General features: G+C 46.4%; 1 long non-coding RNA gene across 1 annotated transcript in view; it reads left to right on the top strand.

The window, feature by feature from the left end:
• Positions 1-25,190, top strand: part of LOC137468939 (uncharacterized) — a 67,678-nt gene extending 42,488 nt beyond the window's left edge. The window contains exons 3-4 of the long non-coding RNA XR_010996265.1: positions 14,795-14,959; positions 23,981-25,190. This is a non-coding gene — a long non-coding RNA (uncharacterized lncRNA). The remainder of the gene's footprint in view (positions 1-14,794; positions 14,960-23,980) is intronic.
• The last annotated feature ends 1,160 nt before the right edge of the window (positions 25,191-26,350 follow it).

The raw sequence follows: 26,350 nt of genomic DNA, 5'->3' as shown, positions 1-26,350 counted from the left end.
AACTTTGGGACAATTGGTTAAGGGATCTGGACCACAGGTAGTGTTCCCTTTATCCTACCAACTGCAGGGGATGATATGGAAAGAAATAGGAAGAGACAACAGATCCATACCTGTCTCTGAGCCTGGTATCACTCTCAAAATTTGGGGGATTTTGATCATGGGTCAGTTTTCATGACAGCAGGGCCACTGGTAATAGATGGGGCACACCTGTCTCAGAGGAGGAAAAGGATCTTTGTGCTGAATACTTGGAAAAATTTGTTGACCAAAGGGATTGTCAAGCACTGGAACAGGCTGCCTAGGGAAGTGGTGGAGTCACTGTCCCTGGAGGTATTTAAAAGACATGTAGCTGTGGCACTGAGGGACATGGTTTAGTGGTGCACTTGGAACTGCTGGGTTAATAGTTGGACTCAATGCTGTTATAACTCCTTTCCAACATAAATGACTCTATGATTCTATGACTGCATTCTGGCCTATCCATGTGCCTTTAAAATCAATACTCACGATCCTCTCTGTTGGTAGATCAGAACAGGGTTGTCTTTTAAGCAGTAGCAAATGTTCAGATACCAAAAAGACCATGTAAAGCTGTGTGTACATATAAAATGCTGTCAGTTCCCAGCACATACTGGGTACTCCTCCAGCTCCAGAGCATGCATACAACCCCATACCTGTAACAGCTCCCCCAGACCTTGTGCCAGTCTCCCTGAAACTTGAAAATGTGGTACAAGCAGGTGTACTTTCTAATGGCAGCACATTTCAGCAAGGTGCAGTGTTTGGTGCTAGTGCAGCTCTGAGGGAACTATAGTTGCTCTGTGTCATCTTTCACTGATGCCATCTTTGCCTTTGCTTGTGTCTCCATTCAATCTCTTTTAATTAGGTTCATCATAGCCGCCACAATGCTGCTGCTGTGGAACTCTCCAGAATGTTTGGCCCTGTCCATACCTGGCACGGTGAGCAGAGGTTGTAGGGCTGCTGTCTGCCACGTGAGGAGAACTAACAGAGCTACTGGGAGCAAGTCATCATGGGCTGAATACAGTTTGGAGTGAAAAGGATAGCACAGGCACTCAGCTGCCAGAACACTCATGGGTAGAGAGGAGCCCTGAGGCAGCACTTTTGTGCCATGTCTTCACTTTGAGGTTTGGATCTGGCCTTGAGGGCATCTCAGAGCCCTGGGAGGCTTTGAGGGTGGTACTGGGGCTGTGTATGTGCGTGCTGTTGATGCATTATGGAATTCAGAGGGCAAAAGCTTGGTCAAAGAAACAGCAATTAGTCAGGAGGTGCCTAAAACTGAAGAGAACAGATGGAAAAAGTAACCCAGATGTATCCAACTGGACAAAACAAGTTGTATATAAACAGTCTCAAACTGTTTACAAAGTCCAAAAGAAAGAGGAATACAAAAGATTATTTTTCTGTCTTAGAGCAGAGGACACATGCTGGTTCTTTGTCCCTTTCACCAATGTGGGACAGCTTGTTGCTGGTGATGACACAGTCTGTGCCTGTGGTGTTTTGGGATGTGGGGCTCTCCACATTCCACAAGCGCTTCCACTGCCATTTCTGCAGTCTCTGCCAGATACATCAGGAGAAGCATAACAACTACAGGCACCCGCTCATTTGACTTCTTTCTCTTCTGCCCTTCTTCCTGTATCAGAGTACCAAATAATCTCCTGGCCTGGAGCAATCAGTCATTAACAAGGACCTTGCTACTGCCAGGGCTCTTCTCAAGCCACTGCAGTCAAGATTGCTTCTGGGAAAGAGAAAGCGAGTTTGATTTTCATCTGCTGCAAAAAGGAAAAAAAATTACCATTTTAAAACTCTGTGGGTTTTTTTTACCCCATACCCATGCAGCAGGGTAAAGCTGCAGCACTGCAGAGAGATGGCTTGTCAGAAGCTTGTCTGGCATGATGAGTAAATAAAAACTCAGCAAATAGATCCCCTTTTCCCAAGAGAGGGGGAAGTTGGCAGAGGACATCCAAAGGATGCAAAGGGCTAGTAAACATTGCAAAGATTGGAGTTGCATGGAGTTGCAGATCTCTGGCTAGAGAGAGAAATTGCTTCAGGCAGCCAGAGGATGCTTCATGATCCCTCTGTTAGCAGAAAAGGAGCCTGCTGAAGTGTCTGTGGTGTGCATGAGTGGAAGCAGCAATAAAGTAACTGTGCCAGGATCCTCAAGTGAACAGAACCTGCTGCAAGGAGACATGGTCTGGGTTAGTTGATGACAAGCAGAATTCCCAGCAACAATTGCCTCCTGCCCTGGGATACCTCTTCTTCTACCATTTAGCTCTAAGTGAAGCAATTGGACTGTCAACACTCATGGCTAGACCATGCTCACAGTACCACAAGCCATGTTTCTGCAGCAAAGTGGAGACTGGAGGTAGGCACAACATACTGCTGCCTGTGGGAGAAGGAGGGGTGGAGAGGGGCTAGGATTTCTTAACCTTTACTGCTAGCTTCTTGGAAGGAAGACTGCAGGACCAGCTCCTTAATTGGCATAAAAAGACACGTATCCATGGAGCTGCAGAGTGTTCATTTCCTTCACTGGGAAAAGAACAGAAATGCAGAAATGTTGCTTGGAAGAGTCCTCCGAGGCCCAAGGTCATCCAAGTTCCTGCTTAGCACAGGACTATCACATTACATCAAGTCAGCTTTGGCATTGTCTAGCCAAGTCTTGAAGTCCTTCAATGATGAAGAATGTAGAGGCTCCCTCTCTGGGACATGTTTCCGCTAATGTCCATTCTTTTCTCCCAAGCTCCAGCCTGGGTTTGTTGCCCCTCATTTGTCCATCTGTTGCTTGCAGGATGGACTGGGGTCTGTCAGTCTCCCCCTGAGGGAGGCATGATTTTCAATAGGGTCCTGTTGGCTCACCCCTCCGTCTCCCAGTCTCTGGAATAAACACACCCAGCTCGCTCAGCCTCTGCTCCTAGCTAGTACGCTCTGCCCCAGATGTCTCTGTACCTCTCTAACTGGCTCTGCTCACACTGAGGGGTCCAAAGCAACATGGTACATCACCAGTGGCCTCTGTGGAACAGAGGCTTCCCTCTCCCTGCCAGCTACGTGCCTCCTCCTGCAGTCTGCCAGGCACTTTGTCCTGCTGGCGATGCCAGCACACGCTGGGCTCAAACAAGGTGAGACCTGTAATTATAGCAACATGAAAAGCAGCAGAGGTCTCATTCACTGCACTGGAGATAGTACAGTAAGCAAACAGTTTTAAAATCCAATTTCATAGACACAGAGATTATATTAATCTCTTTTAATAGCTAAACAATTCAGTTTCAAGACAGGACAAAGCATGGGATATTCTTGACAAAACTGGTGCTTCAAAGGTGCCTACATCAGATTTCCAATCCTAACTCCTAAGCTCCTAATGGTAGAATTGTATCCAATTGTATCTTTTCATACAGTAGTTCTATAAAACTTGTTTTTAATCTCCTCTTTTTATAACACGCTGTAGCTGCCTGGGCTTGCCTGTGGGAAGCAAATGTAGATTTGCCTTTGCCTTCAAATACCATATGAGGAAACTTAACCAACCCTCACCAACTGATCTTGGGGGCCTGTGGAACAATAAAAGCCCAAGTTATCAAAGTATCTGTAAACTGCCTTCTGATTTCTAGCTGGAGCACCTCCCTGAATCTGGACCCTTTGATTTAAGGTAGCTGCTTTCTTTCACCATGTCTCAACAGGCAGGAAGAAGCATAGCTTTAATTCCTGTTGGCTCAGTCGCATTAGCTCAACATGAGTGAAAACCCCCCCTTCACCTCTAGAAATGCAAAAGTGAATGTGGATCTACACTGGAATCTTCTGCCCTTGTAGTAAGTACCGTGTAATATACAGGGATGTTTCTATACTATCAAAAATATTGGTGTAAAATGCTTTTCTTGCTGACACTGTTTTGTCTGGAGAACCCAAATTATCTGTCCTGGGGAAGGCACTATTTATTGAATTAGATTGCACATTTATAGAGAATTTTCAGGTCTTGTGGTCTAGCCATATCCATTTTGGGTTGATTTCTAGTGTTTGTGTTGTGATTTAGGCCTCTGACAAATGAGCTCTAACAAGTGATGGTGCGGTGACTGAAGAGGACCCACCCAGCTGCTTTTACTGCTCTGCTGGCAAAAATTACGATCCCTGAAGTGGAGCTGGCAGAAGACAACATATGACCAGGGCAGAGCTGCTCCAAATGGCATTGGAGTTGAAATCTCCAAGGAGGTGGGATTAGACTAAACAGAAGACTGTGAACTAGACACACTGAGATGTTGTCCATAAGGATTTATGCCCACCTAGAGCAGCTCTGCTTCTGTGCCTCAAGTCCTAACAGATCCTGCCCCATGTTTCTGTCCCCTCCTTTCCACCAGAACTGGCAGTCATCTGATACTTATACCAAATTATATAGAGACTTCAAGACAGCCAAAATTTCTTCTCATTCATCCAGAAGGTGTGGAGGGGACTGAAACACCACCAACTTCTATCAGATTAATCATGATACCTGTCTCTCAGGTAGTGGTAAAAGTGTCCTGGGGTCTCAGTGCCACTCTACCCTGTGGTGTCAGAGCGATGTCAAGCAATAGCAGGTAACAGTGTCTTCATCTGCTCATTTGTTTTCCACTCAAACAATAATCTGGGGCCAGAGCCTTCCCCTGGTGCTCCTGTATGGCCAGCTAGCAAGACTCTGCTGCCAGGAAGGTCCCTTATCCTTCAGTGTAACCTCTGTTCTGCTACAGGGGTGACCTGCCGTAGTGGTGGCCTGGCTGTCAGGAATGGAGCTAGCATGAGCAGTTGTCTCTTTCCCCTCCTGACTCAGGGTGTCTGGCCAGAGACTGCCCTTGCATCTCCATGCAGCAGCAAGCAGGAACGAAACGACAGCAGGAGAGAGTCAGGACTGACTGACCTGAGCAGTATTTCCCAGCTAAATTATGTGAGAGTTTTCCTCTCCCTGGCCCATTACTAACATGGCAGAAATCAGTGGGAAAATGCCTGGGCCTTAAATATACAATGAGCCTTTCCCCACCCATTACCACCTAACTGATAAGCTGCTCCAGGCTATCTTGTTTACGTTTATGAGTCTTTAATACCTCGTAGTATTTGTGTTTGCCTTGAAGCTAGAGGCAGCTATGTGCTGTAGCGTGCTGAATTTTCGTGCTGTAAGTACAAACAGATGTTTGAAGATCTGCTTTGAAGCAAATCTATGCCCTCTACATTCTCTCCCAAGACTCCTCAGGAGCAGTATGCATCACTATATTCAGAGGAAAGCCTTGAAGGGCAGTGAGAGAGGAGACACATAGGAATAGTTAACAGTGGAACAGGAACACATGGTCACAGATCTATTGCATAAATCCTTCAAAGCAACGCTTCGGACATCAGTATGCATAAAAAAATTTGCAAGCCCTCATTCCTACAAAGCAGCTGCTGCTGTATGCACATCTTTTAGGCTTGCCTAGCCTAAGGACAGACTCACTAGCCAGATCCTTGTTGCCCTCAAGAGCTATTTCCTGCAGCCTAAATAATTTCCCTGATACCAAAAATCTCAGGGTGAGCAGAAATAGTAAAACCTGAGCAATGTGCACAGATGGCCCTTGCTCACTTCCACTGCTTCTGCCAGCTGCTCCTAGGTGTGGAAAAGCTTAGGGAGGCAGACTCAAGTGACATTAAGTAATTTGAGTCTCTCTCAAAAACTCAATTTAGAGTCAAAACCTGTGAGACACCCCATGATACTTCATACTACATGCAAAATAATGGGGAAGCTTAAACAGCTTCTGCCTCAGGCAGCTCCCAGTTTATGTCAGAACACAACAGAAAGCCTCAGAGGGAAAGGTAAGATGGCAATGGTGAAAGCAGCCAAGATTGTGCGGTGATCGCTGTGTGGGAGGTTGCAGCTAGGACTCTCAAATGACTCAAACCACTGTGGTATGGTTTTGGTTTTATTTCTTATTTTCTCACATTTGGAGGGAGAAGAGGGTGTGTCTGGAAGTTCAGATGCTAGCTTGGAACTTGGGTGATCTACATCCAGGTTTCTGCTTTGCCACTGACTCCCTTGTGTAAGTTAGTCCCATCTTTCTGCCTTTTGGCCCTCATTCTCCAAGGAAGAATGTGCATCCATACCCCTGAGATCTGTGAAATTAATACTTGTGAGGAATTCAGCTACAGTATGAGAGAGTCATATCAGGCCCTGAAGTGGTTTGGTCTGCATTGCCTTTTTACCGTAGGCGATGGACAGCAAAGGGGATCCTTCAGAGCACTCTGTGTCGCTGACTTTCAAATGCAAAGCAGTGTTTGACCTGAGCTGCACAGGGAACTGAAATTGTGCTGTAAATCTCTCTAATTCACTCTGTAGAATTATTTTTCTTAATTCTGCTTCATTTTGTACCTGTCACATTTCTTGCTTAAACATGAAAACTATTCATATCTTTATTTATAGAATTCTTTTTCGTTTGCTAGTAACCACTCATTTGTCTTGCCTAGTTCCATTTCATCTGATACAGTACTTCCTCCCTTCCTCCTCCTCCTCCTCATCCATGAGCTCTGGGGATAACAAAAGCACCTATCTGAAGCCTGGAAGCTGCTTGCTTTACCCCTCTTTACCCAGCACCCCTAAAGTGGCCTGAGTGGAGAAAAGAGGCCATTCTGGGGGGACAGATGACTACTGGGCCTTCCCCTGAGGATTACACTGTGTACATCAGTACTGTAGTTAACAAATCTTGTCAGAGGTAGTGGCTCCTGCAAGTCATGTACAGCAGATTTCATTTAAGCAGCAGTGAAATTTGTGATGTTTTTGTTTGACATCTGCAACCTCAGTGGAAAGTGTGACTCTTGCCTTGTGTTTGCAGCTGAAACTTTATTAAGGACAGAAAAGAAGATGCACCTCTATTTTTTTAATCATCTGCATGCACAAACAGTGTTTTTTTCAGTGTAAATTGAGAGCTGTAAGGCTCTGTGGGAGTGCTCTCCTTCTAGGAGTTTATTTCATGTGGCTGTGAGTGGCTCAGCAAGATAGGATGGGAAAAAAAGAAAAAGGCCTAAATCTCTAGATAGCTGAAATAGTGAAAGCACCCAGTGAACAAATCCTCACATGAAATCTCCTGCTTCTTCAAAAGAAAGGAAACTTTTCCCAGGGATCTGACACCTACTTAGTGTTTCATGTTTTGTGTTCTAGAGAACAGCCAAGTTACACTAGGAAGTATCACCTGCCCAATCATAAGTCAAAACAAATAAATATTCTTGGGGTTTGCCTTTTGCCTGCTCAGTGTCAGTTTTTTGGTGCCCATCATGAGTCTTTCAATAAATTCTCTGTAAACATGGAGGCCAGGGAGGCAGCTCCAAGGCCCTGTCACCTCCACAGTGGCTGACAGAACACAAAAGATCTCAGACAGCCAGTGACCCCACATCCCAACAGGTTGGCACTCCATTTTTGACCTTGCTAGTTCTCAGTGCAGGGCTTCCTGCTTGATCTTGTCTTTCAAGGAGGGACTGTGTCCAGTTCCCTTTTAGAAAGGGCAGTTTTTAAAATTGTCCTTTGTTGAAAGAAAACACTGTGTTGGGCAGCAGTGAAAACAGAGAGCTGAATGCAGTCTGGTGTGTGCTGTGCTGATGTGATGAGGCTGGGCCATGAGTCCAGCAAGTTTTGCTCATTTCTGCACTGTGTGGTGGTAAGCTGCTCTGTACAATATTTTTCCTTTACCCTGGAGCTTCCTCCCAGGGCCCTGCCAGTAACTTGGTCTTGCTTTGATAAACCATCATGCAGACATGACATGAAACTGTAGTCCTAATGACCTGTGTTATTTAAAAATCAAATGACACTTTCTCAAGAGAAAGTTCTTTAGTTCCAGTGTTTTCCTAAGATAACTTATATCAAGGCAGCATATTATCCTCCCCTGTAGTGTCATTTATTGCTCACTTTGTCTAAGCTCCTGCATGCCATTGCACTGCATTATTTTGTCATGTTCCACCCCATCATATCAAAACAGCTTCCCAGTCTGTTTAAAAGTACAGCAAGCTTTAAAGACTTGAGGAAAGTGATGCCATATACTTTGTGTAATGATGTACAGCCTGCCGGTTCAATTTCACTGCCTTGTGAAATTATGAAGCACCCAATTATGAAACTCTTTGCCTCTTCATCTCCCCTGTCTTCTGAGCTAGCAAGAGATAAACAGGAAAAAGGGGAGACACCTTCTGTTTGATATTGTCTGACTCTCAAGTCAGTTTGAGCCCTGATATTAATAACTTCCTGTTTTGCTGTAAGTCTTCTGATAAGTGAAAAGCCTCCATGCACATTGACTTTTTGTCCTGAACTTAGGCAACCACATGACTAGTGTATTCCCAGCCCCTGGGTTACAAATTCCAGTTTGACACTTACCTCCAGGCCAGAATTTTGGAGTTGGATTTCAAATCACTGAAAATTTAGATTCCTCAATGTACAATTAGTTGCCAAAAGACAAACGACCTGACTTGCTGACCCTGTAAGTGTCATGGGACTTGAGAGGGCAGAATCTATACAAATCAGACTAATTTTATTTAGGAACTCAAATAAGGATCCTAATTTGAAATGTTGGGCTGTTGTTCATTGCTCAGGATGTGCTCAGAAGCTAGAAACAGAAAAGAGGATCTGCAAAATAATGCGGAGAAAGGTGCATTTGTGTAATATCACTTGTGCAAGATGCTTGTGAAATGGAGGATATGCTGCATTGCATATTTTTTCACACATGCTTAAAATAGTAAGGCCTTTTCTTTTCCTACTATCTGTAGCAGGTTGACCCTGGCTGGGTGCCAGGTGCCCACTAAGCCAATGGGACAGGAAAGACAATAAGATGGAGAGCAACCAGCGGGTGAGATAAGGCAGTTTTATTACAGTGAAAGAAAATAAATAAGCAAGAATCTGTGTGTGCATAAGCGAAGGGAAAAGTCAGTCTCTACTTCCCATCAGCAAGCGATGTCAGACACTTGCAGAAAGCTTCAGCACTCATAATGGTTCCCTTCTATCAGTCCACGGTCCAGCTTGCTAGAGGTGTTTGCCTGTTCAGGGGTAAAGTCCAGGCAATGGGAGATGATTTAGATGATTTAGAACCGCCCTAGGACCTGCCCAAATCCCTTCACACACCCTTCCGCCCAGGAACTGGATGCCTCAGGGCAGATTTTAATAGCTCCTCACCTAAAGGTTTTTTCTCTTGCACCAGGATGATGACAAATTCCATGAATTCCATAGAATAACAGCGGTATTGGTTAATAATATTAACAGTAACAGACAGCTTATATAAGGATTGGCAACATCCATGGAAGTCTGCAGTAAAAAAATTGTCCACATTCAACATACAACCTTAGAACAAGAAAAACAACTAAACTAAACAGAAAGAAAAGAAAAAAAACCTCCCCACACCAGATCCAAAAATAACATCATCACAATACAGAACAAAAATGGACAAACTACAAAAAATCCACACCTAAACCCTTCAATACAGTTACAATGCAAATTCCCCACTATCATTCTACTTGATAACGTGGTTTAATAATTGTTTTGCCCAATATTTCTCCCAATTAATATCCTTATCTCAAAGTCCTTGTCAATGTCTGCATTCTCCACCAAAAACTGTCATGGTTTGACAATGGCCAAACGCCAGGCACCCAAAAAAGCTGCTCACTCATCCTCCCCTGCCACAGCTGGGCAGAAGAGAGAAAAGTTTAATGAAGGCTTCATGAGTTGAGATAAGGACCAGGAGAAAACACTCCAAGGGCAAAACAGACTCAGCTTGGAAGTACAAAGTAAATATATTATTAACAAAGTCAAAGGAGGATAATGAGAAGTAAAATAAGCCCTTAAAACACCTTTCCAACCTCCTCCCTCCTTCACAGTGCAGGGAGACAGAGCATGGGGGTTTGATCAGTTCACCACCTGAGATTTTCTTACACTGCTCAGGGAGAGGAGTCCTTTCCCCGGTATGCCATGGGGTCCCTTCCCATGGGAGACAGTTCTCCGTGAACTTCTCCAGTGTGTTTCCAATCTCACGAGCAGCAGTTCTCCAAAAACTGCTGCACCATGAGTCCCTCCTACAGGCACACAGTCCTCCCAAAACTGCTGCAGCGTGGGTCACTCTTCCCTGGGGTGCACACCTCCAAGGACAGGCTGCTCCAGCCTGGAAGCAAGGGCCACCTCCCTCCACTGGTCTCCCACTGGACCACAGCCTGCTCCAGTTATCCACCCACTCCAGCATGGGCACCTACCCCACAGGCTGCAAGTGGATCTCTGCATCCCCCATGGATCCCCATGGGCTACAGAGGAGCAGCTGCCTCACCATGCCTTCCCTACTGCTCCTCCTTCTCCTGACTGTGGTGTCTCCACGTTGTTTCCCTCACACGTTCTCACCTCCTCCTCTTCTCTAGCTGGAATTAACACTGTGCACACACCTCACTTTGGTTCGATATTCTTCTTAAATGTGTTATCACAGAGGCGTTACCAACCTTCCTAACTGGCCCAGGCTTGGCCAGCAGCATGTCCATCTTCTGAGCCATCAGCCATTGGCTTTGCTGGACATGGTGGAAGCTTTCAGCAGCTTCTCACAGAAGCCACCTCTCCACCTCTGTGGCTCCCCAGCTACCAAAAACCAGGCTATGCAAAACCGACTCACTACGAGTTATCCAAATAACTTTCCCTGTGAATTGAACTATTTCCTGTGGATAATACACTGTTTTGCTACCTGCTGTAAAGGTAGAGTCCCCGTGAATGCCTAATGCCAGTGTACTGCTGCTCTGCATGACTGGGAACAGTCTCCTGATCACAGTGTGAGACAGGAAAGCTTGGACTTAGCAGTTCTGTGAGATTTACAAATCATAACAGCTAATCAAGATTTAAAACAGCTCTGGAGTGAAAAGGCTAGCAAGTGGTCCAGCTGTGAGTTGATTCATTAGTTGCAGTAAATATCACTGGAAGAGCTTGTCAAAAGGAAATGTGAAGCAGCTGAAAAGAATCGTCCTTAAAGTGAATGTCAGAAGCTTTTGCAGCTGTCATCCAGTGGACTGGAGACTCTGGGCATTGGAGAGAAAATGAGGGTGAAAGACATAAAAATTTGAGTACAGAGGATAAAGTACCAGTTCCCACTGAGTGATTATAAAGGAAGCAATCTCACCACTACAGGGACCTAATTAGAGACTGAATCTCACAACCATCACAGCACTCTGAGAAACCCAAACCAGCGAACGCAGCCCGCTCAGAGCAGCAGCAGGAGGAGGCTCTGCTGCCTCAGTGGCACGATGGAATATCATTTTTGTGTAGCTGGGGCCATTTCCAGTGTTCTTGTGTCCTGCTCAGTGATCACTTAGGTCCAGAGGGGCCACATAATTTTCTTGCCTGCCAGCACAGCATTGTCCTGGTCCTACAGAAGGCAACAATAGGCTTCCACTGCCACATACCTGAGCATTCCAGAGGAAAGGCACCAGGACCCTTTTGCCCAGGCAAATATAAGAGTTAATTGTCAACATTAACAAGACAGATTTTCACATTTCTATGACTGATTGGATACATCACTACTTTTCTTGCTCTCCTAAATCTGCAGATAGATGTGAGTCCTCAGGCCTCCCTGGAGACACCAGTGCTGTCAGTCAGAGGTTGCATATATGCCTCACTCAAGCCTTTGTGCAGGGCTCACCTCCACCTCACTCCAGCGACTGCCCATCTGAGACACTGTCACCCTTCCCTCCATCTCTGTGGAAATGTGGGAACACTGGCTTTAGTTTGAAGCTAATCTTTGGCAGCAATGCCCACTCCTGCTGTAGCTGATCCCTCCTACCTCTGAGCTGCAGTGCATCACCTCATCATTGGTATGCCAAGCAGGGAATTCTCTCAGTTGGGTCTTTTCTTTGTCTGGTGATTATTTCTGAGGACTATTTTCACAGGACTTTATTTATGACTGGGTAATTCTGGGTGCTGGTCCTCAGCATTTCCCTCTTGGTGCTAGGAAGGGCTGTGCCCGCAGGAGCCCTGCTCTGGGGTGGGTGAGCAGCAGGGACAGCAAGAAGGAATTATTGTACCTGGTATTGCCATTAAAGGCACTTTTAATATAACCCTGTGGGGGTTCAGGGGGGATGTCTTCCATTGTCACTACTACTAGCAGTGACATTTTTCTCTAGCAGGATTTTCCAGGCATAGGGGAGGTCTATGCCTTCTGAGACAACTCAGGCAGCTCAGGGAAGAGAAGGGATAACTGATCAGGATGCACAGATGTATCATGTTTGGGGGGTTTATGGGTCTCCTCTGAAGCTGGGAGGAGGTAGGTGACCTGCCCAGAGAGATCTCAGCTGACATCTGACAAGGACATTTTCATAGGCAAGGTAAACTGATGCCTTTTGTTTTGTTCTAGGGAAAGCAAATTACTAGCCTAAGACCAGGCTAGCCTATATCTTTACCATATGACACAAGCCTAAACCATTTGAGGTTGTTATTTATTTGCATCAATGTGAAACATTCCTGGCATTTATTTTCCATTTTTGGCCATCACATGCTGCTGTTTTCACATTTCAGATCTCCTCTCCTGTAATATTTTAAATCCTTATTTGACTGATGCTGCAGGTGGAGAGTATTAGTTACCTTCAATGACCACTCTGGCCATAATGACTTGTTTGCTTGACAAGCTGGTTACTTTGTCAAGGTGAACATGAAGTCTATCTGGAGTATCTCTGTGTGTCTTTTGCAAGATTGCTGTTGCAAGCTGGTTTCTTATTAGGCATGCAGTTTCTCCAGACACAGAATACCTTTGAGGGGTTATTTTCCCTGCCACTTTGCTCCTGAGAGTGATGTTGCTGCAGTTTATACCAATAAGATTTAGATGGCTGTATCTCTGAATTTGACAAGCTAGTGGGTGGCAAGCAAACCCAACTGATGAAATTCCATTGATAAAGAAAATTCTCATCCTAGCAACTACTCAGAAAATCCAGAAGTAGAGGTTAGGAGTTAATAACAACTGCACCAAGTCTGCCAAAGCTGCTAGGTGTTTGACGAACAGACACTTCTGTGGAGCCAAAGAATCACTGCAGTTCCTGCTCCCTGCTGCCCTTCATCAGCAGATTTGGAAGAGCAGCTTCTCAAGAGAGCGATGGGGCTGATGGGCTCCCCAAAGTACCAGTTACGGGCAGTAGGGATCAGTCAGGAGTCTTTGTGACAGCTTTGCAAAACATGGCTTAACACTGCGTAGACTCATTAAAGTAGGAAAGAAATTTCCTGTCAATTGTCATTGGGGTTGGTGTCTCAGATTGCCACTGACATGGGAGTCCATAGCCCCACTTCACAGAGCCAGTGCACAGTGCAGGATCCAGGTACTTGCCAAAGTGGCTGTAGGCAGAACAAACCACCCAGGCCTCCAGGGACCTTCAAATGGTCATATCCTGCATGATCCCTAAAAGATGCCAGACAGAATGGCAGCAGGGAAGCTGTAGCATAAGTAGCGTCTTCAGATTGTCCATTGGATATAGCTGAGCCACAATAACAAAACTCAAGTAAATGAAATGCATTTCTTAGCTGTTCCTGAGAGTGAATAGGTTGTGTTGTTTGTGAGCTGCAAGACACGTCAAGTGAGGTGGGTCTTCTACAGAGAAATTGCTGCCTCTGGCCCCAAAAATATAATTGTAAGAAGGTAAGAAAAATATCCAAATTTCTCTTACTTCTTTCTAGATGGTACATTATGAGCAACTGGCAGTCAGAGCACTATAGATATTAAGAATTCAGGAAACATTACTAAGCAACACAAAGAACAGAAAACAGTGTGTATTTTCTGAGAAAATTGGGGGAAAAGTCCTGTGCCACTGAATGCTTTGGGAAAGTAAGTCCTGATAGCTACAGTAGCCAAATGTCACCTGGGACCAGTGTGTGAACAATTCTTTTGTAATATTATTGGCAAATGTCTCAACATCTTGAGGTAATTGCAGAATAGAAAAGAAAAAGTTGGCCAATGTTTTCTGGTGGCACAGGAATATTAATTTCTCTAACCCTGTGTGGTGGTATCTGACCACCTTGGATACCTGAGGGGGCAGGTCAAAGGAAAGCAATGTGCAGATGTGGTTTTCAAAGGCACCAGTTTTCAGTGAGTGTGAACCTCATTTACTACTAGGAATACATTTCTTCCTGGCATATTGTGAAAGAAGTAGTAAAATAAACAAAAGCATGGTATACTTTGTAAGATAAGGCAAGCATTTGTAAGAGGTACCTTTGTAAGATGAACCTCAGGGCTACACTGCCCACAGGCAAACCAGCTCTGGGTGCCACGTGAGCGCGGAGGGCAAGTGCTGGGCTGCTCTTTTCCCAAGCAGATGCTGTCCTGGGGCTTCTGGCCTCACAGCAGGAAGGAGAAAAAGCAGCTTTTACCATCCAAGTGCATGACATTCCTGCTCCTCCTGGGTGGAGAAGAAAGGGAGCTTTTCTCCCCCTCTGCCTGTGAGGGAAGCACTGACTGTTGGTGTGAGGGGCAGGAAGCTGTCTCAGGGCAGAGCTTGTTCTCCGCAGGGACCTGCAGCCCAGCCATTCCCTGCCCCAGATCAGTATGCTGGGGTGCCCTGGCCTGCCCCTCCCAGGCTCCCCCTCTACTCTGTAGCTCCGAGCTCTGCCACTTTCTGTCCTTGGAAAGGCAGGGCTGGGGCAGCAGGCTCCCAGCAGCTCCAGGAGGAGCAGGGGGTCTCCATCGTGCGTGTCTCCTTGTAGGAGATGAAGAAGGCATTTCTGCCGTAAGGGCTGCAGGCAGGAGCGGTCACCAGCCTCCCTCTGCAGCCGGCAGCATTCTGCTTTTTCTCGTTGTTTGTTATCTGACGTCTGTTTTTGTGTGTTTCCCTGCAGGCTGGGAGCCAGGAGGGCTGGCGCTTGGGACACCTCCTCCTGGTGGGCTGCCAAGGACGGTGGCAGTGTCCTCCCGCCCAGGGCGGTGGCCCCGGGCACACGGCATCCGTCCCTGCTGCTCGCCCGACCCTCCCCTCGAGACCTACTTCTGCTGGGAGAGGCAAGGTAACCTCGCCACTGAAAATAGCTGGGACGGCGGCCAGCGGAGATTAATGGCTTCATTAACGTCCCCAGTTTATTTATAGGCTTAAAAATGCCTTGGACCTGCAAACTGAGCACAGTTGCTCCGTGTAAGGCAGGGAAGCACAGGTCTCCTGCTTCTGCCTTTCCCCTTCCTGCTATTTCATTCTGATTGCTGGGACTGTAAAACCTCTGGAGCGGGCACTGTTTCTCATTGTGAAGTTACTTTGTACACCTTCCTAACTGAAGGGACACACATAGATACTATTTTTCTATTCTTTTTGTTTTTTCAAGAATGCTGTATTTGTCTAATTTCCTTCCTCTACCGACTTTTTCTGTGCACACTGTGTCCTGTAGCCCTCTTAGAGAAAATTATCTTTTTGATGAATTCCTGAGGCAATGGCTGAGCAGCCATCACAGGAATTAGTGATTTCCCACCTTGGGTTTTAAACTGTGAGCTCTGTGGGAGGAAGATTGAGTTTCTCAAAGCTATGGAGAGCATGGAGAGCACTTAGGACATGTAGAGCCCTAGTGAGAAATGCAGATGCAATTAGTGATTGTGGAGGTCTTCCAACAAAAGCCAGCAGAGCTAGCCCAGCACCCAGGTTCTCCAGGAGTGTCATGGGTCTGGTGAGAAAAGGAAAAACCACCCCGAGTGTGTTGGCCCCAGAAGAAGAGTTTTTGGCTCGTGACCTGTGGCCATACTGCCTGGCCTGTTTCCCAGCAGTCACTGCAAGGTAAGTGAGAAAGACTTGTCAGCAAGCACAAATCCAAGGGATAGGCTGTGTGACTGGGAGATAGATGGCTGCATGACTAGGAGAAAAGCGTAAAAATGCCTGTCCTCATACCCCAAAGCATGGATCACCAGCGTGGCAACTCATGGAAGTGAGGTTGTTTCAGAGAGCAGCCACCCTTCACTTCACTGTTACTGTTTTGTTGTATCAATCTGAGATAAACTCCTGTGTCAGTCTGCCCTTGGCCCTCATGTTCTAGGGATAAAATAAAGAACTAGCAGAGAACCACTCAAACCTCTGTTGTCTTAATTTTCCCTCTGGGCAGTGAGAATACTTCAGAGCAGAGTGAAGGAGCCCAAAATGGCAGAAGGAAGGTTTCTCTGCCACTACAGGTGAAGCCACAATGCTGGGATGCCCTCACCCTGCCAGCAACTGGTGGTTTTGGGGCATCGTTGGGCCTTGTTTTCCCCTTCCTCTCTTTCCCGCTTTAGTTCTTGGCTCCAGATCTCCTCCATCCCATCTTGGCCAGGCCTAAGCTCTCCTGGGATGGGGTTGTGATGAGGATGGAACTGCTTGCTCAGATCTCACTTTCCACATCTGTTACACGGGACCATGACAGTCTAACTTTATGTGGAAGTGTTCCAGGGAAGGTTGGATGGAACTTCAAGCAATCTGATCTAGTAGAAGGTGTCCCTCCTCATGGCAGAAGACTTGGAACTGGATGGTCTTTAAAGCTCCTCCCAACCCAAACCATTCTGTGATTTTCTACACTCCATTGAAGGGCAAAAGCAGACATGCAATTCTTCAGCCATCCAAAGATCATAATTGGGAGACTATTTCTGTGCCTGATATACATGAGATCCTGTGTAATTTTAAAGGCTTCAAGGAAAAGACAGGTCATATGCAGCACCTGAGGCAAAGGCAGGAAGAGGAAAAAGAGTTGTGTTTAACTGTATTCTATTTATTCTAGGAAAGATACACATTTTATATAGTTGTGTCTCATCTAAATTCCTGAACATCTGACCAGAAAAGTCACTGCAACTTTCTCACTAGACAGATGTCAGACTAGGGGAGTGAGTCTTGTGACAAGATGGTCTCTTTTGTCACAAAAGAGACCATCTGCATCTCAAACTGATCACCTACTTTGAAAAGTGAATATAAAAAGTAGAGGTTTTTTGTTTGTTTTTTTGTTTTTAACAAGATGGGTCAACTTAATTTCAGCTCTGGGACACCTATCCCTGAATGCTGGTGCTACCCAGCTTCTGTGACATTACTCACCACTGATACAGAAAGCAAGAGCTGTTTTTTTTTTTTTTCCTGTTTCACTGGGCTACACCCAGTTGTAACCATATTTAACCTCCCTTTTTCTAGCTGCCAACACTGGGTGGCACTAAGTAACTCCTTCTGACATTTTGCAAAATTGACTCTAAAACCTTGAATCACACTGATTTGGCTCCACTCTGTCTTGACAGCAAATGGTTTTGTTTGAGAAACTTTGGATCATATGGTTGTTGCATAGAAACATCTGACTTGCATGGCATGTTTTGTACTTCCCTGGTTTGTTAGGTTGTTAAAACTCTCATGAAACTCTGGCCTTACAGCCTGGTAAAGGTTCAGTGTGCTGTTGGACTTGAAAGCCAAATTTCCTGTACTGAGTTGAGAATTTATGGAATACTTGAATATATACACCTGAATATCCAATCTATGCTTTATGTCAGAGGTTTAAATAAGTCATACTGAAAGGCTGAGGTTGAAAGGCACCTCTGGAGATCACCTAGGCCAAGACCTCTACTTGAGCAAGGTCAGCCAAATCAGGGTTAACCAGGTGGTTCCCAAAGGGTTCCAGGAGCCTGCTGCCAGCCCCAGAGTTTCCTTGTCAGTCTCTAACCAGAGCCTGGACACTGCCATGTCTGTTGGCCACCACTGCCAGCTACCCTCTGTAAAAGTCCTACTGAAATAAATCAGCTTTAAAAGAAGCACCCCCACAAACAAGTGGCTGCCCCATTGGCTGTGCTCACCCTACAAGCACCCCAGCCACCCTTTGACTAGGCCGTTGTGGCTCCAGTGGGTTCTGGGAGATGCTGGTGCGAATGGTGATGGAGGTGGCAAAAGATCAGGGCCAAGTGGTTTGTCCTCAGAGGACACCCCAGGTCTATGAGCAGCCTGATCTAGTGGCTGGCATCCATGCCCATGGTGGGGGATTGGAAGTAAATGATCTTTAAGATCCCTTCCAACTCAAGCCATTCCATGATGCTGTGACTTGTGGACATTCTACTCCAACTGTGGAGCCCCACTGCCATGTCCTGGTGACAAACATTACCATTGTTGTGCATGTACCTGTCCCTAAGAAGGTATTTACATTCTAACAGCAGATGGCATAACCTGATGGGCTCATAAAGATGTGTGTCCTGAAAGGAGGACATAGAAACACCAATGATAGTACCTAAAAATCCTCAATATGGAAATTAAGTGAGCAAGTCTTGACAGACTTGCCATGACCATTCTGACAGCAGTGGGAGAGGTGCAGCTGAGGAAGAAGCTGCCCAGAGTGAGAGGTGGTAACTGCTGAAGGCCCTTAATGTCTCCAAGCAGAAGAGCAGGCAGAGGGTGAGACCGTCTGGTGGCTACATTAGAGCCGGGGCAGCAAGGATCATACATGAAGCAGTATTGCAGTATCTGCAGTATCCCTTCCCTCTCCTGTGGCAGTGGGAAAGGGGTACAAGTAGAGGCAATGATGTATGAAGAACAGCTTACTCACCGAAAAACACTGTTTCTGGTTGACCAAAGCTATCTGCCAACTGGTGTGTAACCATTCATCTGAATTAGCCCCAAAAATTAGAAACATAAAAATGCCTTGCTTTGTTGCTTTGTTGGTTTGAGGTTATTTTAACTTTTTTTTTTTTTTTTTTTTTTTTTTTTTTTTTTTTTTTTTTTTGAAGCTGATCTCAAAAGGAAACCTCAGCTGGAGCAAGGATTTACCCAACATGCTGTGTCTTCAGAGCGTGGCCAAACCACAGGACAGCCTGCAACGGGGCTCTCCTAATCCTCTTGCTCAGAGTAGAATTATTTACACTGCTTATTGGACCAGATGGAGCAGGAATACCAGCAGGACTAAACTGCCTGCCCCAAAGAGCAGGCCTGGGATCTGGTAGGTAGTGGACAAGAGCAATTGTTTCAGAGCAGCATTGGCTGCTCAGGACCAACAAACAAAAAAAAAGAGGCTGAATTTGACAGCATAGCATGGCACTTGACTCCAGCTTAGCTTGGCCATGCGTGTTGTGCCTATGGGCCTAAGAGCAAACAAGCATTTTTGTAAGTTTGGTGGTTTTTTTATCCCAGCATAAAATGCCCAGGAAGATGATGCTATAGCTCACCAGCGCTGAATTCCATAGGGTGTCTAGCATGGCCTGGACTGAGGCATGAGAGCATTCAGGAGAGCTGGAGGATGGAAAGGCTGGTGGGACCATGCTGTAGGAACATCCTGAGGGAAATGAGACAGAGCTTGTTCGTGTGGTTCTTGCAAGTTGTCCCAGGAGTATCCATGCCCAGAGCAGCACTGCTTGGTGGCTGGAGGGAGCTGCTTGTCCCAGTCCAGAGGACAGCATAGGTGTGTGCTGACCAACAACACTGGAACAATCAAGGACAAGGACCCATAGTCAAGTGGGGAGTTGTTTCTGGCATTGTAGACACATGTGACAGGCATAGCTACATCACCAGCGAAGAAGAGTTGGACTCCAGACCTGGATTTGTGCTCATTGTCTGCTGGGCTCTCTGCTAACTCTGAGGCTTTGGTTTGGATCACTCCAAGTAGCTGTTTCCGAGGTAAATGTTCTCCTTGGGAAGCAAGCTCTAGGCACAGTGCCTGTGAGCCCAGGGGTGCCACTCTGCCCTGGCCTTTGTGCTGAGCAGTGTAGGCACAGCCAGTCTCCTGCCTCTCTGTGCTCCATCTCCATGTGCCTCTGGTGCTGCTTGGCACACTGGGTGTGATATTGCTTCCAGGAAAGCTTTTAAAAAATATTTTCTGTATGAGAAACAGAAGGGGTTTGAACTTGCATCCTGAGTGCTCTGAAGCTGTGCTGTAGGCAGTGGATTGCAGTGGGTGATAGCTTCTCTTCATAGGCCTCGTGGCTGAGGACGAAGTTTCCTTGGGAATCTCCCTTTCCATTCCCATGAGGGTCTTGGGGTTGACCTGTATCATGCTTTTTTAGCTTTTAGTTTGACTGCCAGACAGAAAATCAACTATTGGAAGATCTGCCTAGTTAAATAGACAAAGGCCCCGAGAGGCAGAAGCTCTTTGGAAAGAGGCCTTGGGTTTGCAGGGATCATGAGGATTTGGGCAGATTTCAGGCAGAGGATAAACCCTACTATCCAAGAGGATAACTTGAGGAAAGGGAGTTGCACAGGATTTTTTCACTGCTGTAGGAACCTTTACTGTAATTCAGCTCGTGTTGATTAACCCTGGATGCTGGATTCTTAAAAAGTGATTAGTGAGATCACCCTGGAAATAGAAACAGATGTGCCATCTGTTACACAGTGTATGGGGCTTAGAGGGAGGTTTTGCTGAAGCACTGAAAGAAAGGAGGAGATCCCAACATTGAAATGAGACTTCATTCCTGTCACCTTCCTGTTTACCTCCCCAGAAGCTAAACACCCCTGTGAACATGCGAGGTGAACTGGTGGGATTCACTGCCAGTGGACTGGGGCTGTAGTTCTGGTTAGCATCTGGGTTGAGAGATGAGCTATGGTGGCATCTCAGCCTTCAGGGGAAGACATGGTATAGAACTTGGTGTCAGAGACACTCTCCAAGCACCTGGAATCCCAAAGTGGGAAGTCTGGGCTTCAGTCTGATCTTGTGCTGGTGCTGCCTCAGAGCATCTTTCCCCTCAGTGAAGTTTAAACTAGAGGTGTTTTTTTCTCAGTCCTTCTGTGGAGTTGTCCCTGTGCTGTAGCCCTGCCCCAAAGTGCTCTCTCTTCATCCAGTAGTGACTCACTGCAGGTCCCGAGGATTATCAGAAGCACTAAGCAGCTCTGAGACAGCAATTGCAATTATGCTTCTACAGCTGTGATTGTCCACAGCTGTGCTTTCTGTCTTCCTTCAGAGCAGCGGAGGATTTTAAGGAATGGTGCAAGGCTGAAGAAGGCAATACATCCATATGTGCTTTCCTAAATCTAATCTGGCATCCTTCTGGCTGCCATAACCTCTGGAGAGCAAAGTGCACATTTGTGCTGCTCATAGCACTGCTGCCTGATATCCAATATCTGCTCTAATAGGGGAAACATTGTAGCACCTGGGGAGAACGGGAGCGGGTTCCCTTTGATCTGCAGGGCACCTCTCTCAGCACAGCTGCACAGCCAGGTAGAAAACTGTCAGGATTCTTGTTTTCTGTTTCCTTTTTCTCAGGCTAAATCTCATGTCTCATACTCAAAAACAGCCTCTGACAGGCCTCCATGTAAAAATATAATAATATCACTACTGTTTATTATTCATACATACTACTTATTATTCATATTCAGGAACAGAGAAGGGCCACTGCTTTATGACCATGCAATAAAACAGGTCACTGCTCCCCATGTGCTTTGAAGCCCAGGACATGATCCAGTGAAGGTAGAAAATGGGACTCCAGGCATGTAAAAGGGATTGCTACAGTGAATCCCTTTGCAAAGACCAGACCTAAATACACAACATACCTACAAAGGACAGGTGTAGCTCCCTCAAGCAGAGGTGTTGCAAGGGAGGCTGAGCACTGCTTCACCAATACCTTTGGGGATCTGCTGAATGCGGAGCCTGCGGGCATTGCGCTGGTTTTATCTGGGTAAAGCCAGCTGCACCTTAAAACCAATGACCTAACTGCCCTCCTGTTGCTCCTCTTGCCCCACCTCTACTCACTTATTACCTGCCCTTATCTCTGGAGTCTCCACTGGGACCAAGGTGGGCAGGTGATATGCCACGAGCAGGAGGGTGACCAGATGGATTCAGCATGCAGTTGTTCTTTATATTTCCAGAATGTCATCTCAACCTCCACCAACACCCCCAGCTCCAGCATCTCATGGCGTGTTCCCCAGGATGCTGGGAGGAGCTCAGTTTGGAATTCAGGAGGGTAGAGGGGACAGCCTGGAGAGGATAACTCACCTTCTGGAAGCCAGGGCACATCTATGGGTAGGTAGAAAGTTCAAGAGCTGAGCCACCATCTCCTCCCAACACCACCTTTTAGTGAGGAACCTGAGTAGACCCCACCAGCTCCATTCACTCTTACAGGGATTTGGGGACACAAAAATGTATGGTGAGCAAGAAGGGCTCAGGTTTGCTCTCTGGTTCCCTATAGAGGCATTTTGGCACCTCACAGAAGAGTTAGGGAACGGGCAAGCACAGCACAGGGAGAAAGCAGGATGCTGTTGAAGCCTGTGGAGCCAGAAACCCCACCTACATCTCTTCTTCCCCCCAGCTGTGGCAGCAACCCTCTGCCTCCCAAATGGAGCTGCCCCCCAGCAAGCCCAGCTATCCTCAAGGATGACACAGCTCTTCCGGGCTCTCACTTGTTCATGCAGCGCTGATCTAAAAAATATGTTGGCAGAAGATGTTACAGACCTTTCAAAATTCCTCTTCATACTCCGGCACTTCCTTCTCTCCATCATCAGACAGGAATCACATAGGTATGGACCTCATTCCCCAGCCCTGGAGCCCTGGCAAGCAGAGCTGGTGCCCAGCAGCAAGTCCTCCCAATTACTCCATCTAAAAACACTTCCAGCTAAGAGTTGATTAACACTACAAAGTGCCGTCTCTGAGCACCGTGTACCATGCACAAGGATCACACACCCACTGCCCAGGGAGAGGATGGAGTCCATACGCCTCCTGGAAGCCCTAATGAGTGAGGGGAGAAGGGTTGTTATCAGGAAGGGCAATGGTTGTCCTCAGAAAAAAAGTCTCATAATATAATAAATTTTTGTCCCTCTAAATTTCTCATATGCAAGCCATGGAAACAAAAAACCATTGTTACTCTCTATTTCCATGGGGCTTTCATCAGAAAAATGAAAAGCATGTTTAAAAAATAGGAAGAAGGATGTGGGGAGCCTTACCAAAGGTGTCTGAAATCTCTGAGCGCACCTGCCTGGCTGTGTTAGCACTGCTGGACCCTGTGCCCTGGAGCTCAGCGATGCTCAGGGACAAGGCAGTGCACACACAGGGGGTTTTTCTCCAGTCAGCATTCACACAGCTGGAGCAAGGACACAGGATGAAGTGCTGGTGGTCCTGAATGCTTTGTTTGAGCAGCTGAAAGGAGAGATGTTTTCTCCCACGGTTTATTGGAAAAGCACAGTAGTGTGACTACCAACACAGCGACGATCCCCACTCAGTCATGAAGGTCTGCACTCAAGGGTGTGCTGGAGCACACTCTGACATGGCAGCTCAGGCTCCTCTAGGACAGAAACCACTCTGTGCTGGACCTACAAACACCCACAACAATCCTCACACTGCCCCTTAGGCCTGCCTGCCCTAATAACTCAGTAATAACTCCCCCCCCCACACACACCCAAGCATAACCACACATTTTTCCCAAGTGTTTAGCAAATGTAACCTCTGTGTTTTATACCTTTCACTCATTGATCAAGCTGATGTGTTTCTCTTTTGGACAAATAGTCATTACATCTGAAAGTTTATGGCTTGGCTTTGAAGTTAATGTTCTCTGAGATGAAGGAGAAAGTTCACACTTCTTCTATTGCTTCCAGCCCTTCTGGCTGCAGACCAGATAAGAGAGTGATGCCTTCAATTTACAAGTGATGACTATTTTTTCAGGCAGAAAAGCTGAAAGACTTCTTAATGTAAAAATGGCTTGAATATTGCTATAGTGCTCAGCAAAATGCTAGAAAAGGAGGGAAGTGAGTCCATGAAATATATGGACACCTCAGAGTGGCTATTTCTCTATTTATGGTCTCATTTTCATCTGAGGTTTTTTCCCTTCCTCCACTTCTTTGCTGTTGCAGCCACTCTGACTCTGTTTGTCCACAAGCTGTCATTTTCTGCCAGTAACTTTCCTGTGTGGAAGAACAGCCTTCACAGCCAAAATGTTTTCTCTTGCTTAACATTAAGAGGTCTCTCCCCCTAATTCTTCTTGAACAGGTAAAGAAAATGCAGTTTTATGGCACACTCCATTAACAGCCAAGACTGAATGTTAAAGTTGGAGGGTGTTAAGGCATCCAATTCCTTCACACTTATTTGGAAATTGCAGCCTTGGTGTGACCCTTTCAAGCCTTCTACTTCTCCTCCTTCCTACTGCAGCATCAGCTCCTCCAGCCTTCACTGGGAGAAAGATTTTAGAAGCTTTTAGGAGCAACCGGCACAGAATGCTTGGAGCCTGACTGTCACTACCTGCAAGCTCCAGGGAGAGTAGCAAGGCTGAAGGGACTTTGGAGAGGGATTTGGTTTCCTAGAGATCCATCAAGCCAGCTTTGGGAAGTCTCTAAAGATGGCAGAGCCACCACCTGAGTAGAAATGCTGTGCTTGCCCACATCGTGCTCCCCTGCCCACCATATCCCTCTAGGCCTCTCCACTCAGAAGTGGCTTTTCCATTTGACCCCACCAGTCACAGGACTGGACAAAAAATGAGATGCCAGGAAGACCTATGTGTACTTCTCAGCTGGGGCTATCTGAGCTGTGAAATGTAGCTCTGACAAGAACTCCTGCAGAGTGTGCACAGTTTTGCCAGTATTTTGATACCGCTAATGAGTAGATGCTTGTATAAATAAAATGCCTTCTGATATGTGATTTACAAAACATCAAGATTTTCAGTAATTTAGGATTGAATTACACCCTGTTGTAGCACATAAGGGGAAGTATTAGGGCACTGCAGCTCACAGCTGGGTAGCTAAACCCACTTTTCCTGTTCAATCATCTGCCTTCGATCTGTTTCTCTTTAATATTCAGCTGAAATTCAGCTGAAATTCAGCTGAAAGACATCAGCCATGCTCAGATCAGTAAGGTACCACTGGATGAATGCTTGTGCTCTTTGTAAAGTGAAATTTGGCACCTGACTGGAGTAACCACAAGCTCCCCAGCTAATCCCGGATCCCTCCCTATTGTTGGGTCAGGTGCTGCTGAGAATTGGCAGCCGAGCAGCACAAGGCTCTCAAGCCTCCCTGGCACAACCACAAGGACCAGTCAGAAAATCCCTCCCAGGAGGTGATGAAAAACCCCAGGGTGCCACCAGCATCCCCCACACCAGCCAACAGAGCCCCTCCCTCACTACAGACCTGCAGCATCCTTTGCCAAATGTAGTAGTTCCCTTTTTGTTGATATCTGTGCTGTTCATTTATTTGCCTCTGTCAGCATGACCAAGTGACGGGATGGGCTCTGCAGGATTTCTGTTGATCCTCCTCCATGTCTTGGCACTGGGATCTGGCTCGCTGACCACTCAAGCAACTTACCTTTCCTTTATTTCACTCCATTTCATCCTTTGATGTAATGCTAAATAAAATCTACTTATTGTTAACCACACCTCACAACAGCAGTGGTTATGTTTGCTGCTGGTGTAGTTTCCAAGTAATTTAAATAGACAACTGAGCCATCAGGAGAAACTACAAAACATCCTTTTCCCCTGGAGATCATGACATGGCAGGCCATTAATATTTCTTTAGCACAGCAAAATTTGAGGCTTGAAATACATACCTTGGTTTGTCAAATGAGATAATTATTAACATTTTCATCTATTCAGCTAATGAGTTCCTGTGTTACAGTGAATGTGGTGTTGTACAGTGTTTCTCACACTAATTTCTTGGGAAATCTGGGCCTGTAATTTGGTGCAGTCCTCACAGCAGGAATGTGTTTCATCTTCTAAGGTGACGTCAGCCACTCTTGTCCTGGCATTAAAAGTCAGCCAATGTCCCTCCCAGCTTTCCCAGGCAATCAGCAGCCAGAAAATCAGTGTTGTGCTTGGGAACACCAGCATCAGGAAGTGTGAAGGTGGTTGCCTCTAGTGTCGGGGCTACCCTCTGGGAACCAGCCCCAGTGCAACACCCCCTCTATTTCATTGAATGCCCAATCTTTCCTTCAGGAGCACCTACAAGTGCTTGGCAGTGCCACACTGGGGATACGATGGACAGATCTTCCCCCAGGAGAATTCGGGGGTTGGAAGTCACTTTAGGGTCTTTGATGCTTTTCTCTCCTTCCCCTGGGGAAGGCAAGGCCAGTGAGAGGGGGGCTGGGTACCAGAGGCACTGGAGCATCCCTGGGGTTACCAGGGGCACCAGGACATCCCATGCTGTGGCTCTGCTCTGTTTTTATGGTGCTGCCTGCTCACTTCCATTTTCAGAGGATGGCATAGCTGAAAGTGAAGCTGTGCACCCCTCAGGGGAGACATTCTGGAGAACACCAGCCGGTTCCCCAACTCCACCGCAGAGCAATATTGTTTCACCACAAAAAAATCTCACTGGCCAACACACAGCAGGTCTGGAGCAGCCCCTGAGAAGCGCTGCAGAAGGACTCTGCATCCCATTAGGGCTGCCCGGAGGAAGCTGGACAGGATTTTTATTAAATCAAGCTCTGTCAATGCTTAAAGAAGGGCTTTTTTGAATTACAAGCTGAACCTCATGTTTGGTGCCCTGCCAAGCTCAGGATAGTGCGAGGAAGAAAAGGAGATGTATTTTTGGACTC

The sequence above is a fragment of the Anomalospiza imberbis genome, chromosome 2 (assembly GCF_031753505.1).
Source record: "Anomalospiza imberbis isolate Cuckoo-Finch-1a 21T00152 chromosome 2, ASM3175350v1, whole genome shotgun sequence".
In the NCBI taxonomy this organism is placed as follows: Eukaryota; Metazoa; Chordata; class Aves; order Passeriformes; family Viduidae; genus Anomalospiza; species Anomalospiza imberbis.
The sequence above is the reverse complement of the archived record's forward strand: the minus strand, read 5'-3'. Positions and strand labels throughout refer to the sequence as shown.